We start from the raw sequence: 17,689 nt of genomic DNA, 5'->3' as shown, positions 1-17,689 counted from the left end.
TAATCTCTTTTCACTTTCTTATTTCACAAACATAACTACAATTTAATTAGCTAGATTATTAGAATAATAAACAGCATGAGATGAAACCAGCTTTGGAACAAATACAATGGATATTAGTGTGTATATGACTTAAGGAACTGATGCACCGGTATGAAACACAAAGTTGGCTTCACACGGGGAGTATTAGTGTGTCCTGGGCAACAGGCAGATGCTTTACAGAAGAAACGGAGAACGTTGGTTAAGCTACTAGTAAGCTAAGGATCAATTCAGAATTTCCCATTCTTGGCTGGTGTGTGTGTGAGTGTGTGTGTGTGTGTGTGTGTGTGTGTGTGTGTTCCACATAGTTCCAGGAAGAATTTAAGACCGCCTGTTAACATAAAAAGCATTACATGGTGAAATGTAATCTGAAGTACGTAGATGAGGAAAGCAGACAGAAAGGCAAATGAAATCAGGAAAGATAAAGATAGGCAAGAAGACTATTTACTAGAGGTGAGTTATAAATCTTGTTCTAGTTTGACGCAGGTTAAACTGCCACTTTTCAAAATTCTTTAGGCTGGTCTCATATATAAATAATAAATTACGCTTCTGGGTTATTTGTCTCTGACTTTTTAAAATTTTGTTTCTTTTAGAAATACATCTTAACTATATGCCATATGATTGAGTCAGGGGTCAATATGAAATATATATACATGCACACGCGTGCACACACACACTTTGTATATATATACACATATATATGGATGGATATATATATATATATATATATATATATATATATATATATATAATACAATATCATACATTAAATTACAGTGCTGGCTGTAAAAATACCCACGTAGCTTCCTTCAAAGCACACCTTTTTGTCTTTCTGTGCTGCTTTGTACTCCTTACTTTCAATGAACAATGGGTTTTTCTCTTCACTTTCACTTCCAGGGACCTTAGGGTTGCTAATAGCTGGGGATTTTCTTAATTTGATTTTTTTCTGACATAATTTCCTTGCTTCTCAGGCCTTCATATTATTTGGCTCTTCTGTTTTTAATTTTTTTAAATAATTTTAAATTTATATGTTATTGTATTTGTAATATATGTACTTCAAATCCTTTTTGATAATGCTGTGTGTGTATGTGTGTGTGAATTGACTAATTTATAACTCCTTTCATTATAATTAACAGAAATCTATCTTAAGCAAAATACATTGCAAATTCTTCTAAGGTTGCAGGAGGAAGAACTGTAACATAAGCAGACCTTGGGAACAGTGGCTGGAAAAGGGATCAGATTCCATTACCCACGTTTCTCTTAGATTTGTTTTCTTTTTCCTTCTTACTGTGACTGGTTTCTTTTGCTCCCTCAGTTCTCACTCTGGGTAGAAGAGGTCCAAGTCAGTTCATCAGGCCTATGGTTTATGGGTCTGACCTCCGCTTCTCTCTCTCTCTTTTTCTCAATTTCTCTCTTTTTCCCTTTCTCTGAAGGATGACAGGAAAGTCCAGCTTTGGTCAGAAGCCCACGTTTGGGTACACCTTCTGTTCTTAGAGGATGGGTTCATCTGACTGCTGGTCCATTCACTGTCCCACAAGACAAGGCTTCACACTTTCAGGTTTTCTCAAAAGATGAAAGATGAAATGAAAACACTATGGTTTAAAGGATCAGTACAAAAAACAAAAGCAAATTGCACAACGAAACAAAAATACACAGACACACTAATACTTTTATTTGTAACATAGCAACTTATCACTGCAAACTGAGAGCCTTGCTTGTTTAACATACCCAAATATTCACATGATTTGAAGACCTTAATATAAATGTGTGTGCGTATACATATGTATGCATATATATACGCACACACATTTATATACATACACATATACATATTTGTATACACATATAAGTACACACATAGGAATTTGAGGTTTTTTTTTTAAGAATTCCACAAAATAAAAATTTAATTAGAAAATATTTATTAAGCACCTACATGGGGATAGCAGTGAATGAAATAGACAATGTTGTTTATGATTGTTGAGAAATAACTAACTTTCTTCCTAGTATCTGTATATTTAGATATTTAGAAATATAGATAGCTTACTCTCTCTTCACAGAAATAGTTTAAGGTGGTGTGTGTGTTTGTGTACCCTAGACACTTTTACACATTATATACACACAGACACATTCCTATTTGCTTTGATGTCTTCTATGAAAATTTGTCAAAAAATATTTATGAAAAAAAAATATTTATGAACTAATGGAACCTCCTTTTTCTTTCAAAATTCCTGAGAGTTAACAGAATGTGCACAACTGTAAGACTGTTCTTCAAATTGCATTATTACAAAGATATATGCCTTGCTATGCATTAAATTAAAACAGCAAAAACAACATTAAAGCTGGATTTCTGTTCCTTGGTCAAAAAGCAATGTTGTCACAGTCCTTAGGCCTGCTGGGGGCCTGAGGCAATTCAGATCTTTGGCCTCCTCAGGTGCCAGAGCCACAGAGGAGACAATCCAGAGGCAGTCTGCTTTGGGAAGCAAGAGCCTAGATTCTTCCATAGGAGAAGCCAGCAGGGATTTCCTAAAAAGGAGGGGCAAGTAGGTAAACTTACAAAGGTCTGCTCACGGACAAGTCAAGGAGTGACACTAACATGTTTAGCTTAGGTCTGGCCTTAACTGACTAGGAAAGATGGCCAATTTGCTCAGTGACACTTTAAGGTATTATTTTAGGAGGCGATGTGGTACTGCATTAAAAAAATACATGATTATACGTATGCACACATATTTGATTTCATTTCAAGACAAAAATGTTACAATATTGACTATATATTTGGTTTAAAAATATAACATCGAAGTGTTAGCAGATTAAATTTAAGAATTTAATATCTACTATTAATAAAGGAAGGTAGTCATGTGGAGCTATAACCTTAAACAGGTATCCTTTTTCTCCTAACACCGAACATCATGATATGATTGTTTGTTTGTTTTTGAGACACAATCTTAAGTTCTTATTTAAAACTGATTTTGTTTAGCCTTCTCTATGAAAACTGTGGTATTTTTCAAAAATGTAATTTTTCTTTTGGAATTTATGCCCAACCATTCCATGTATGAAATAAAACCTAAAGAACACACACATTTACACACACACACACACACACACACACACACACACAAGGACATAGGTACATATCAATTTGATTCAAGTGGTGATAAATTTGGTGACCAAACTAGATTCACTAGACTCATTATTTACTTTGAGTTTGATATCTGGTGTCGGTTAATTGAATAAATTTTCCACTCAGGTGGGTTAATTGCACTAATTTAGGCAGTCACTTTATTTAGACCCCTAAGTCATACTCCCTTGCTTGTGCAATGGTGAGGTCTTGACATATGGGTAGGCTTTGAATCCCGTCCTTCATAATACCTGCTGTCACCAAAAAACTCCCTCTCTATCCCATCTGTTGTTGAATTATCTCTGATCACTGGTCAACATGAATTTTTGGAAGTTAATGGAACACTTTTGAAAAGAAGAAAAACGTGACAGAATCTCCTCGATTTGCTTGGAAAGTAATTTATCTTCTAACTGTGAAACTCCTATATCGGATGGGATTGGTTATTTTATTTGACGTGAATAACATTTAATTCCAATCATTTGCTTTCCACGTAGTAGTGAACATAAAACTGAGCAAAGGAGATTTTTCCTAACAGGATATGGTGTGATACTTTGGATAATGGGCACACTGACAAAACTTAATAAAGTAAGAACTTCGAAGCGAGGAGAGTTTAGAACGTAAGGAACCTTCTGAAAGCAAGGCTAAGGCTGTAACTCAATACTACCAGCCCTAATAGCTGGACTAAATATCTAAGTCAGTCAGAATCTAGTCCCAAGGGAATCAGTGGAAGAAACAGGTAGGAATCAGAGGTTTTTCTAAGCCAAAAATGGCATTTGCTGTCAAAGTCAATTTACTTTAACCAGGCAAATAGTCCATCTGGTATTATGATTTATTTTGAAATTAAGGAAGATTGTCTTTTCTTTTGTTACTCTCCATACAGAATTAAGTAGGCCCTTAATTCTCCTATTAAAAATCTTAGTAAACACACATTAAGAGCTTAAGGAGATTCATTGTTTGCCGTGTCTCTCTATTTTTTCTCCTGTGAGTGAAGCAATATTATCCTTAGACGTTGGAGAAAAAATTGCAATGGACTTTATTGGTGATGATTTTTGAAAGAAACTTCCAACAGCAAAGCTTTTATACTCTCCAACACAATGGTAAGTTATGGTTTAATTCTCCCAGACACCTACTCCATTCTTGTCTATTCATGAGTAACCTGGAATTCCCTTCTCCTGAAGGAATCCACTCTGGATAGACACCATATTGAGCTCGTAGTACTGGCAAAAATCTGCAGGCCAGGTCATAGTATGCAATGCCACACAAGTGTTGTTGTAACCACAGTTTTCTATTGTGTTTCTTAGCAACTAATGTTAAATGAAGTATATGGGCTATTTTGATGTGATCTAATTCCATCAAGAAGATGAGCTTGATGCAACAAAGTTGTTAGGTTTGCTATGATGTAGTGAGTAATGTAAGATATAGGTCAAATGGAAATGCTTATATACAATTTCAAATGAAGAAATAAGGAATGGGGATAGATGGTAGATTTGTAAGTACTGTTACAGTCTCCATAAACTTTAGTGAGACGAATTCAGTCTGTTCAGAAGAAAACTGTCTTCAGTACGTCATGGGTACCAGTTCTTAGACTTCTTCATCAGTTTTCCTTTGTGCCCCTTACTTTCCTCTCTCCCCCACCAAAGCTATATGTGGATCTGCCTGTTCCTATTTGACTTCCTTTTTTTGACCTTCCACTAATACCTAGGAAAGGTAAAGATCCAGTTAAAAGGTAAGAATTGTTCCTGGCTCCTCTATAGGAATGCAGCATATTTGCTCTCTTGAATGTCCCTATCCGTATATTGCCCTGCTTTCTTTCATCTGACACTAAATAAAGAAGGGACCTTTCAGAACCCCTCACCCGCACTTTCTAGTCTTGATCACCTCCAGTATCCCAGACAGAGTTTCAAATTCAGAACTGTCTTATACCCACCCATCCTTTAGAATCAAAAGCGAACAAATGACTTAGGGACTAGAAGATTTAAAAACAAAAATAAAAAGACTCTGATCCCTTGCCTTTGAGTTTGAGAGATGGCCAAGGATCTGAGCTAGAGGAGATAAAGGCACTAACAAGATTTCCTGAGCAAAGCAAATCGAGTGGGAAAGGGTAGCTAATTATTCCGAGAATGTAAGCTGGTGTTCTAAATCCAAAGGTTAGGTGGGGAAAGAAATAAAGTCACTGATGTATCTATTAGTGTATGTATCATCTTATCTATCGATGAAGAAATTCATCTCTCAATGACATGACATACAATAAGACATACAAAAATGATCACTTGTTAATGTTTTCTGAGACAAATACCATGATATCTTTCAAATGTACATCACCACTACCCACTTAGATAACTTTTTGTGAACTTCTCTGCCTTCATCAAGGTGCAGGTCTCCTTTCCCTTCATGAGCATCTTGAGGCCTCTTCTACCCTGCTAACCGTAAGGCAATGTGTTGCCGGTCTTGGGCTGAACTCCATTAAAAAAAAGGGAGAGAAAGAGAGATCCTGTGATTTTGATGTCTTAAAGAAATTGGGTGTGTTGGATACCAGTCTCTGGCAGGAGAACTCTCACTTTCTTCCTTCCTTCATTGAAGTAATTCAAATGAGTCTTAGTTCTAGTTTTGATTCTGAGGTGGCTTACTTTTCTGAACATTACCTGTATTTCCACCCACCGCACTGAAAACAGTATTTGAGAAAAATAAACCATCAAAACACCATAGTCTAGCATATTTCCACAGAGGAAAAACAAACAGAAGGGTGGCAGGAAGGAAGGAAGAAAGAAAGGCTGGAGGGAGGCAGGGAGGGAAGGAGGCAGGAAGGGAACAATCATGGAAGAGTAGGTCTGTCGTCCTGGCTGCTGATTTAAATATCTTTAAGTACATTGTCCTCTTTGAATCTTTGAGATTCCCAAACTGGATATGATTGTCTCTATTTTACAGATGACAAGGTGAATATTTAAAGAAATTAAGAAATTTTGTGAAGGTCACAGACAATGGCATCAAAAGGAAAAGGAGAGAAAGAGGATCAGGGAGTAGTTGTTTGCCTGAGTACACTGTCCAAAATTGATCTTTCCCAATAATTTTAGGAGGTTACATGATTATTGAAAGATTTATGGAAAGATACTGGGGAAAACTGAATGAACTCCATGGTCCCACCCTCCCGCCCCGCCAATAGTTACAAGGCACAGAGATATGATATGGGGAAGAGGCTCTACCACACAGTCAGGAAGCAAGGGTAAGACAAGTGGCTTCCCCTCACCCCAGCAGCTTGCACAAGCTACCCCCAGCACCCCCTCTTCTGCCCAGTCTCCAGGTGATCAACACGCATGTCAGCTTTGAGGTGTGTGAGAACACAGCCTTTATCCATCTAATGAATGTGTATGAGGAACAGTGACTGCAGGTAGGGCTGCAGCTAGTGTGTGGGGTGTATGTTAAAAATTTATTCCGAATTTCTAAACAGTGATAGCAAAGTTTTAAACCAAGTGCAGGCTTTCCAAGCACAGGCCCTGTGCGTCTTCACACGCATGCCCGTGCACTGGCCTGGATGCAGGTGATTTGATAGACAGCCACTGCTCAAGAACTGAGAGTGGCTTCCCAGTTTTCTCCACACCCATCTGGAAAGTACTTGACAATTTGTGGTTTCATCCTTTATCAGCCATTGTTTTATTCCTGTTCTCCACCCTGTGAGGAAGGCGTTGCCCTGAGCTTCTGAACTTGGGGCCTTCGGGCCTTGGCCTGCTGTTTCATTTGCCCCTTTTTGGTTTACTTATTTTTGATAGCTTTCCTCAAATTCCATTTTCAGTATGATTCTCCTGGTAAAACAGCAATTTGATCATTTTTCCTTCCATCTCATGCTATTTTCTATATGATATATGTTAGGCCCCCGTGGTGTTGCATTTAGCAGTTTATTTGTTTAACCTATTTTATGTCTAATTATTTAACGTATGAGACCCATATATCCCATAAATGGCTACATATTTCTTTGAGCCTGGGATTCCACCAAATACTTAGTACCAGGAAATGAGGCCAAGGGAGGAAAGGGCAAGGGGGGGACTCGGCTTCCCCTTTCACATCAATAGGCTTGTGTGGAGTCGGGAAATGCCAGCATAGGAAGTCCCTATGGCCATGCCCTGACCTGTCTAACACTAAAATAATTTATGAGTGGTCGCATCCAGAAGTGGGCTGATTTCCCTAGAGCTGTCCCCCTCAGTATGGTCCACTGTGAAAACATAGTGAGGACTAATTGTTTTCTGACAGATTTATAGTTTAGCTTACTCAAATGTTACTGTTAAGACCAGATGGAAAGCTGTGGACCAGCCCAGCAGAGAGAAATACAGACTCCACTCTCCATTCCCCCTCTTGTAGCGACAAGCGAGCCGTGGAGGGAGCGACAGGCAGTGGGAACTTGGGTAAACTGCTGCCTTCATTTCCTCCAATGCAGGATAATAGGGGACTAGTGATGGGATCATGTGGCGTGTGTGAATATATGTGTAGTATATTAGGCAACAGTGTCGTGCTGCACACTTCTCCGTATTCTTTTCCCGATACCACACACTGTGGGCATTATAATAACTATTCAGCTGGAGAGCTGCTTATAATTATACACAGCTGAAATCTCTCTGAGCCATTCTTCTCCCCATTGCAGTCTGTAGGAGGCAAACATATAATACGTGTGGTTCTCCCTATGCATTTTGACAACTTTTTTAAAGGCATTAGGATAATGTTTTCATGCATTATTATGTAGCTAGAAGAATGAAAACTCCATTACAAGCTCTGAAATTATGAGGCTGTCTTAAACTGACATAAATCAGGACCATGTGACACCACCACTTCAAGCTCTCATGTCACAGGCACCGGGCAGAGTATGCAAATGTGTGTTCCTTCCTAGTGACTAAGAGGGTGACTCCTCAAACAGAAAGATTTAGCACGCAGCCACATCTGATGCACAAAGATACTAAAATACAACTCCTCTCATTTGGACACAAATGAGTGTCTGGGGCTATTTTAATTGCCAGTGACGATGATGGCTTCATGGTGTTTCATTGATCTGAGGATTTAATATCCTTACCTAATGGACTGCAGACCATATGAGACACTTTAACTCCTGTACCTCCTCCCCACAGATAGTATTATAATGTGCACTCACTAGACTGTAATTCCCGCATGAGATCTGGACACATCGTAACCTGGAAGTGAAGTTCCCATGATTTAGTAGAGCCGTCGAAGACCTGGGGCGGAATTATCTTTCTATATACACTTGAGCACTTGATTGTTTCTAATCTGCTGTGTTAAAGTTTTAATGATAAATGCAGCATCATTTTTCTGCTTTGAAGGTACTTTTTTATTTGCTTTAACAGGTGAAAGTATCTGTTTAATTCTTTAAAACATCTTTTACTAGTAACGTTACTGTCTTATTTTTCAGATCATAAAATAAACAGTTCTAGAAGCGTATACTTTCTTAATAGAACATAAAATCCAAAAGCCAAATCATTTAGATAAAAATATTGATATAGTCTTATGTGATCTTTCCACGGTTATATTGGTCTGAAGTTTTGAGGGAGATGGGGAGCCAGGGAGGTAAGGAGGGAGGGAGGGAAGGAGGGAGGGGCAGAGAGAGAGAGGTCTCAGCACCAAATACTAAGATCATCTTTATTTTGGAATATATTTTATAATAAAAGTGGAAAAATAAAGTGAAAAAAAAAAGCTCTTTCTGCTATTCATTTTCTTATTAAAATTAAATATATAAATTACTTTTATTGTTTTAAATGACAAAGTCAAAGTGGCTAAGTTAATTTCAACAAAGTCCCTTGAAACTCATTCTTCCCTCAATATTCTATTTGTCTAGCCATAAAAAAGCATAGCAAAAACTGAACTAAGCTCTGTGGGTGTATGTTTACATGTGTGCCTGAACACGTGTGTGAGCATGCCTGTATGCGTGTATGTGCATGTTTGTGCTTTTGCATGTGTACAAGCTGTTGTGTGTGTATGTGTGCCTGTGTATTGTGTGCATCTGCAGGCATATGTGTCTGTCCATGTCAGCCTATGTATATGTGAACGTGCATTTGTAAACACGCATGTGTGTAAGTATGTATGTGTATATATAAAAGCATCTTGTGCAGACCATATATTAAGTTAATTTTCACGTCAACGTAAATTCACTGAGCACATGTCCCTAGCATTGTGAAACATATGGGATACACAAATCAGCGTGGATCTTTTCTAGACCTGGAAAATGTTTGACCAGAACAGAAAAGAGAATTTGCATACAAAACACAGTACAGCAATAGAATGTGTTTTACTGATTTGTGAACAGAGTGCTTAGTTAACCAGTAGGAGAAAATCATACATTCAGAAGAAAGATAGACAATAGTGGAAGACGGCAATGTGGTGTGAGTTAGCCTTGAAGCTTGAATAGAGTTTTGCCCTTTGGAGAAAGGAGGGGCCAGGTAATTTGCATAAAGGGAGTTAGCTGTGTAAAAAGGAAAATGAGTTATGAAAGTGCATGCTTTGTTGGAAGAATGTTTATTTAAATGATAGGAGCATAGGGTACATAGAAATAAAAAGGAAATTAAGATTTCCTGAGTGCCTACTGCAGAGTAGGGAGATACAACGGTGAAAAAGGTGGGTTTAGGCATCAAATTGCCTCACTGTGAAGCTCATCTCTTCCACTTACTAGCTGTGTGGTTTTATGCAAGTGACTTAATCTCTCTGAGCCTCAGTTCCTTTTTCTGATAGAAACTGCAGTGAGGAGTTGTTGAAATAATGTACTTAATACAATGACTGGTGTATAGTAAACATTTAATAAGGGGTAGTAATTATTATCTTGTGCTTGGCCTGGAGATAATATTAATAGTTAAAAGTTAAATAAATATTAATAGTTAAAAGAGCTTATTGTATGACAGACACTGTGCTAAATGTATATCATTCAATTTAATCCTCACAATAGACCTTTGACATGGTTACTATTATTATCCCCTCTTACAGATGAGGAAACATCTTAGATAGGTCACCGAGGAGAGTAGGACCACACTCGCGTTTGCCTGACTCCAGAAGCTGGCTATCATGTCTTTTCAGGAGTAGAACATTGGTAGGAAGTAAATGACAATGAGAGTCTGGGGCTCAAACAGTGAAGTGCTGCAATGATAAGGCAGACTGGACTTTCATCCCTTGAAGTAGAAAACTGTGAAATATTTTTCTTGGAGAAGTGACATTATTATTCATTCATTCATTCATTCACTCTTTCGTTTATTCATTTAACAACTACATATTGAACTCAATTAGTAAAATATGCATAGCATTGTTTTGTTGCTTTTAGAACAGAGTTCTCTTGTTTGTTATAGTCTGATATTCTTGGGGCCTGACTTGTGTTTTATTAATCTTTGCAACCCAAGCTACTATACGCCAAACGCTGTGCTAAACACTGGAAAGAAAATGCTGAGCAACAGCAGATGTGATCGCTGCTCTCAGGGAACTTACAGCTGAGTTGGGGGGTAACTTATAAGAACACAACAGTAAAATAAGCACTATGACAAATGCTACAAAGATAAGGTACATAGTGGTGTGAGAGCAAATAACAGGAGAATTGAACTAAGGCAAGGGTGTCATAAATAATTTCCTTGAGGATCTGAAGCTTGAGCAGAGAGCTGAAAGGTGAGTAGGGATTAACTGGGCAAAACACGGAAAGGGACAGGAGCAGCATGTGCAAAGGCCGTGTGAGGAGAGAGAGCACCATGCGTACGAGGGGCAAAGCGGGGCTGGGTGTCGAGAGAAAGATCTAAAGCAGCACTGTCCAACAGACACATAACCAAGGCCAAATAAGTAATATGAATTCTGTAGTAGCCACATTTTAAAAAGTAAAACGAAGTATGTGAACTTTATTTTATTTTATTTAATCCAATATATCCAAAATATCATTATAACATACAGTAGACAATAAAAAGTATCAAATTGATATCTTACCTTCTTTTTCTTATACTGTTTCTGATCCAGTGTGTATTCTTTATTTTATTTTTTATTAAATTTATTCGGGTAACATTGGTTAATAAAACTGTATAGGTTTTAAGTGTACAATTCTGTAATACATCATCTTTCTATATATTGCATCGTGTGTTCACCACTTAAAGTCATATATCCTTCTGTCACCATATATTTGACCCCCTTTACTCTCTTCTACCTCCCTCCTTACCTTCTGGTAACCACTAAATTGTTGTCTGTGTCTGTGAGTTTTTGTTTGTTTGTTTGACTAGATATGTGAAAAGACACTGAACTTCATTAGCTATTAGGGAAATGCAAATCAAAATCACAATGAGATACCACCTTACACTGTTAAAATGGCTATTATCAACAAGACGAGTAATAACAAGTATTGGAGCAGTTGTGGAGAAAAAGGAACCCTCATACACTGCTGGTGGGAATATAAATTGATACAGCCACTATGGAAAACAGTATGGAGGTTGCTCAAAGAATTAAGAATAGAATTAGCATGTGACCTAGCAATCCCTCTCCTGGGTATCTACCCAAAAAATCTGAAAACATTTATCCATAGAGATATATGTACCCCTATGTTCATTGCAGCATTATTCATAGTGGCCAAGACATGGAAACAACTGAAGTGTCTTTGGATAGTTGATTGGATAAAGAAACTGTGGTACATACATACCATGGAATATTACTCAGTCATAAGAAGAGATGAAATATTGCCATTTGCGACAACATGGATGGATCTTCAGAACATGATGCTAAGTAAAATAAATCAGACAGAAAAATTCAAGGGCCATATGATTTCACTCATATGTGGGATATAAAACTGAGAGCAAGACAAACAAACAAAAACTCATAGAAGCAGACAACAGTTTAGTGGTTACCAGAGAGTAAGGGGGGAGGGAGGTGATAGAAGAGGGTAACGGGGATCCAATATATGGTGATAGAAGGAGAACTGACTCTGGGTGGTGAACATCCAATGTGATACAACATTTGCTGTCTTGATCTGTGCTTAGAGCTGCTGCTGAATCTATACCAGGCAAAGAGGCATCACAATTTTCACAATGATTCAGTCATTTTTTTCTATAGTATGTTCACTTAACATTCACGTTGCTGCCAGAATCTGAAAGGAAAGTAATAGAAATGGTAAATGACAGGTTATTTTTTTGGATAGACTGGCTTCTGTCACAACAAAAAGCATAGTTTAGTTTACTAACAAAATAATAATAATTATTATATACGGAACAAAAAGTAGTCAAATAATTTACTTTGTATCATAAAGATAGATCAACCATTTGATTGACTTTCAATCTGTTTTCTTTTATATGCAAACTCAGTTTCTGTTTATTTTTCAATTCCTATGGAAAGAGATCATTTTTGTCTGATTTTGTAAGAGGAGCTATCCCAAGGCAAAAAGCCAGAAAGGTACAGATTAATCAAGCTGTATTGGACACTACTTCAATCTCCAGTTCCTTTTTTTTTTTTTGAAATTACTTTTCTTATACAATTTGGCTTTGATACTTTTACCCATTTTCTTTCTACTATCCTGTTCTTTTTGTCTCTTCACTCTGCCTCCATATCTTCTACACTTGGCAGTTCATTGAATCTCATTGTTCATAATACATTTGTCTGTACTTGCCTGTGCTGCCTCCTAAGTAATGCAAGATGTAGAAGAATATCACCTTTTAGCATTAGCAGTCAGAGCAAGGGAGAAACAGGTGAAATCTAGTATTGATTTGCTTCAAAACAATTATTTGATATTTTTTAGTATTGGCTTGCTGCTATTTGGGAAATTTTATGACCCTGTATGCAGTCTTTCTGAAATTTGAGTAATGTATTGATTTCTCTAAGAAAGAAACAATCTCCCAGGTTTGTAGTATTGCCATTAGTTATTTTTATTATAATTGGATCTACACATATACCACACACAATTTGACATAGATTTACCATGCTTATGATTCTTATACAACCTGCAACTAATCTACAAATTAAATACAAAATAATAAGCATAATAAACTTTAAATTTTAATATAAAAATATTGTCCTTTAATTCATTTTTTGTTTTTATTGCTATCAATTGACTTTAGTCAAATTCAGTATATTCTGCTAGCATTATAATAGTATACAAAACGGTAATAATAAATTCAAGTTCAAGATAATCTGTCATTCTTCAGCAAGCAATACTCTAATGTTGCTTTAATCAGGGATTGCTTGTTAAGTCTATAAAGCTGTCTTTTTCATCTGAAGGAAAATGATCATATAATGTTATTGAAATGTGTATTAAACAGGTGGGTGATCCAGTTGTTTCTGGAATCAGGAACTGAAAAATGGTATCTGAAGTTGGTTTCAAATATAGAAATATTTAAGCCCTCATGAAGCTATTATTTGGCATTTACTTAGTTTGTACATTTTATTTTAGGATTAAGCCACTTTTCTCTTTAATCTAAAAGGATAAAAGTAGTGTATTGCAGTACCACAAAATATCATTTGTCATGTAGAACCAAAGTCTTGGTTTATTAAAAAAATTAAGAGATTAAATTCTATTACCATGGGAGTATCTGAGAAGTGTGAAATATTCATGGAGAAGAGATATTTTATATTTATTTCTAGTAAAGTGATTCAGTATGAGAACAATAACTTAGATCATAACTGCTATTGATTCCCAGATATGTTCACTAAAAATTTGATCTCCCCATGATCAATTGTCATAAACATGATTATAAACAAATATAGAAATGTGTCCATGAAAATCTTGTGGTAAAACTTGGTAATAGCATGGTGATCCAGATAAATTGGAATCAATAATTTTTGAAATAAACTTTAAGTTTTATATTTACAGAAAAGTTACAAAGATAGGACAGAGAGTTCTTATATGCCCCACATAAGAACCAGTTTCCCTTATTATTAATATTCGATATAGGTATGGTGCATTTGTCCAATTAATGAACCAATGCTAGTACCATTACTAACTGAACTCCTTACTTTAAGATTTTCTTAGTTTTACCTATTATTTGTTGTTATTGTTGATGTTCCAGCATCTCCTGTCGCATCCCTGGACTATATTCACACTATATTTTGTTGTCATGTCTCCTTAGGTTCCTCTCAGCTGTGATAGTGTCAAACACTTTCTTTGTTTTCCATGACCATGACAGTTTTGAAGAGTACTGCTCAAGGACTGTGTAGGATGTCACTCTATTGGAATATGCCTGATGTTTTTCTCATGATTCAACTTGGATTATGAGTTTTTCTGAGGACGATCACAAAGGTAAAATGCCCTTCCCATTATATCATATCAAGGATACATAGTATCAAGATAACATCACTGTGGATGTGAGCCTTGATTGTCTGACAGAGGTAATGTTTGTCAGACTTCTCTACTGTAAAGTTACTTTTATCCTCATTTTTATATGTTGCCTTTGCAAGGAAGTCACTGTGTGCGGCCCACACTTAAGGAATGAGAAGTTATGCTGCACTTCCTTGAACATAAGTTATTTGGAATTTTCCTGCACAGATTTGTTTATTCCTCCCTATTTATTTATTTATTCAGTCATTTATTTATCTCAGTATGGACCCACAGATATTTATTTTATACTTTGAGTTATAATCCAGTGGTATGTTATTTGGTTTATTGCTCAGATTGCTCTAGTTGGCCATTGTGAGCTGTTTCAGTTATTTCTTATGTTCTTTGGATGTGTCCCCATCATTGATTTTGTTTGTTTTAGCATTTCCTTCCTTTTTTCCACTACATGATGCTCCAGGCTATTCTTCTATATTACCTTCCGTACTCCTAGAATCAGCCATTTAGACCAGGAGCCTGGAGTTTCTTTAATTTATTAGAGAATGATATTAAAACCCATGATCTGGGCTCTAGATGTGTTTATTGCTACATGGGTGTCATTGCTTCTCTCAGATGACAGAGCAGGGAAATATATGTGCTACTCTGTGCGTTTACATGTTTAAAGACATGGAAGGGATTCTTCCCTAGAGCCTCCAGAAGGAATGCAGCTCTGATGATACCCTGATTTTTACCCTGTAAGATCCATTTCAGACTTCTGAGCTCCAGAAGTATAAAAGAATAAATTTATGTTAAGTCACTAAGTTTGTGATAATTTATTACAGCAGTAACAGGGAACTAATGCCACTAAAGACAAAGGATGTTGAACATCTTTTCATGTGTTTATTTGCCTAAATAATTTCTTTGGTGAGACATTTGTTCAGGTGTTTTGTCCGTTTATTAAATTGGGTTATTTACTTTCTTATTGTTGAGTTTTAAGTGTTCTTTGTATTTTTTAGAGACAAGTCTTATATCAGATACGTATTTTTCAAATATTTTCTTTCAGTCTGTGTCTTGTGTATTCATTCCACTAATATTGTCTTTTATAGAGCAGACTATTTTACATTTAATAAAGTCTATTTTTTTCATGGATCATACTTTTGATATGGTATCTAAAATGCATAAACAAATTTAAGATCGTATTGATTTTTCTCCTGTGCTTTCTTCTAGAAATTTTATGATTTATTTTACATTTATCTCTATGATTCATTTTCAGTTAATTTTTGTAAAAACTTTGTACCTAGATTCATTTTTCTGCATATTGACAGGCTCCCTGTTTGACCAAATTTTAATCAGGCTCCTCTGAGCCCTCTTCTTAACTAGACCTTGACCTTCCCCAGATCATGGTTTTTAATACCATTCTCTAATAAATACAGGTTTATTTCTTTCTTCCCAATTGCATAATTTAAATTTCTTATTGCACTAACTAGCACTCCGAATATTATTTTGAATAGGAGTAGTTTCACGTACCTGATCTTAGGTGGCAAGCATCCAGTCTATCACCATTAAGTATGTTGTTTTACTTGTATGATTTATTTGTAGTTGCTCTTTATTAAGTTGAATAAGTTTCCCTCTATTCCTAATTTGCTGAGAGGTTTTCCTGTTTTTTTTTTTTTAATCACAAATTGGTATTAGCTATTGTCAATTGCTTTTTATGCATCGATGGATATGAATATATGATTTTTCTTCTTTAGCTGGTTGATATGTAAATTACATTAATGGATTTTGGAATAGTGAACCAATCTTGCACACCTGGAATAAATCCCACTTAGTCATGGTGTGTAATTATTTTTATACATTGTGGGATTATATTTGTAACATTTTCTGGAGGATATTTGTGTTTATGTTCATGAGAAGTATTAGTCTGTAGCTTTCTTTTCTTGTAATGTCTTCACCTGGCTTCACTTTTAGAATAATGCTGGTCTCATGAAATGAGTTGAGTTAAGAAATGTTCTATTTCTACTTTTTGGAAGAGATTGTGGAGAACCTAAATTCGTCACCGTGAAGCAGTAGACGACTACTCTGACCCAATCCTTCCAGGTAAGAAGAAGCACCTTCCTCGTAAGAAGACTGAATGCTTCATGTTAGTCATAGCTGAATGCAATCCCTCAGTATATTTTTAATTATGTTTGATTGTATAGGATTAAATCCTATGTGCAAGATTATTAATTATTGATTTAATCTCTTTACTATATAGGATATATTATCTATCTCTCTTTGTGTGAGTTTTGATAGTTTGTCTCTTTTCAAGGAATTTGTCCATTTCATCTAAGTTATCAAATTTGGGGGCATAGAGTATAGTTCCTTTCTTATCTTTTTAATGTCCATGGGTGATGATGCCTCTTTCATTTCTAATATCAGTAAATTATGTCTTCTTTTTTTTTGACTTGGTCAGCCAGACAATATTTTTCTTTGGGGAGTTTTAAACTATGAATTAAATTTTCTTAATAACTATAGAGCGTGATGTTAAAAATGACCTATTCAGGCTATCTCTATTTTTCTTCGTGCACATTATAATAGTTTGTGTTTGTTTCGTTTGAGAAATTGCTTCCTTTAATCTAAGTTGTCAAATTTATGTGCGTAGAGCTGGTTGCAGTATTTGCTTATTATTCTTTTGATGTCTAGAAGGTCTGAGTGAACATCTTCCTGTTTTATTCCATAAACTCGTAATCTGAGTTTTCTTTTTTTTTTTCCTTGTTAGGCTTGTTATGGTTTATCTCTTTCTTGATAATTTTTAAGAACTTGTTTTTATTTTTATTTTTTACCTATTATTTTTTCAGTTTTCAATTTCATTTGTTTCTGTTCTAATTTTTATTATTTATTTTCTTCGGCTGGTTTTAGGATTAAATTACTTATCTTTTTTAGTTGCTTCAGGTAAATTGTAGGTTATGGATTTTACGTCTTTTTTATTTTCTAATGTATGCATTTAATGCTATAAATTCCCCCCTGAACACTGCTTTCACTGCACCCACAAATTTGGTAAGTTGTATTTTCATTTTCATTGAATTTAAAATATTTTAAAAGTTAAAATAAGGATTTTTTAAAATATTAAAATAGCAACAACATTTTCATGTAGAGACACATATATTCTCAAAAAAACCCAAGATTTTGCACTCTCACATTTAAGATATCCTAGAGTAATCAGTAATGACATTTTCTTATGATACATACTGTAATTTGTTTGACTAATTACTTAGAAGTTGCACAACTATGTTTAGAAAAACATAGCAATGTGTTTT

This window comes from Rhinolophus sinicus, linkage group LG05, assembly GCF_036562045.2.
Source record: "Rhinolophus sinicus isolate RSC01 linkage group LG05, ASM3656204v1, whole genome shotgun sequence".
NCBI classification, from domain to species: Eukaryota; Metazoa; Chordata; class Mammalia; order Chiroptera; family Rhinolophidae; genus Rhinolophus; species Rhinolophus sinicus.
The sequence above is the reverse complement of the archived record's forward strand: the minus strand, read 5'-3'. Positions refer to the sequence as shown.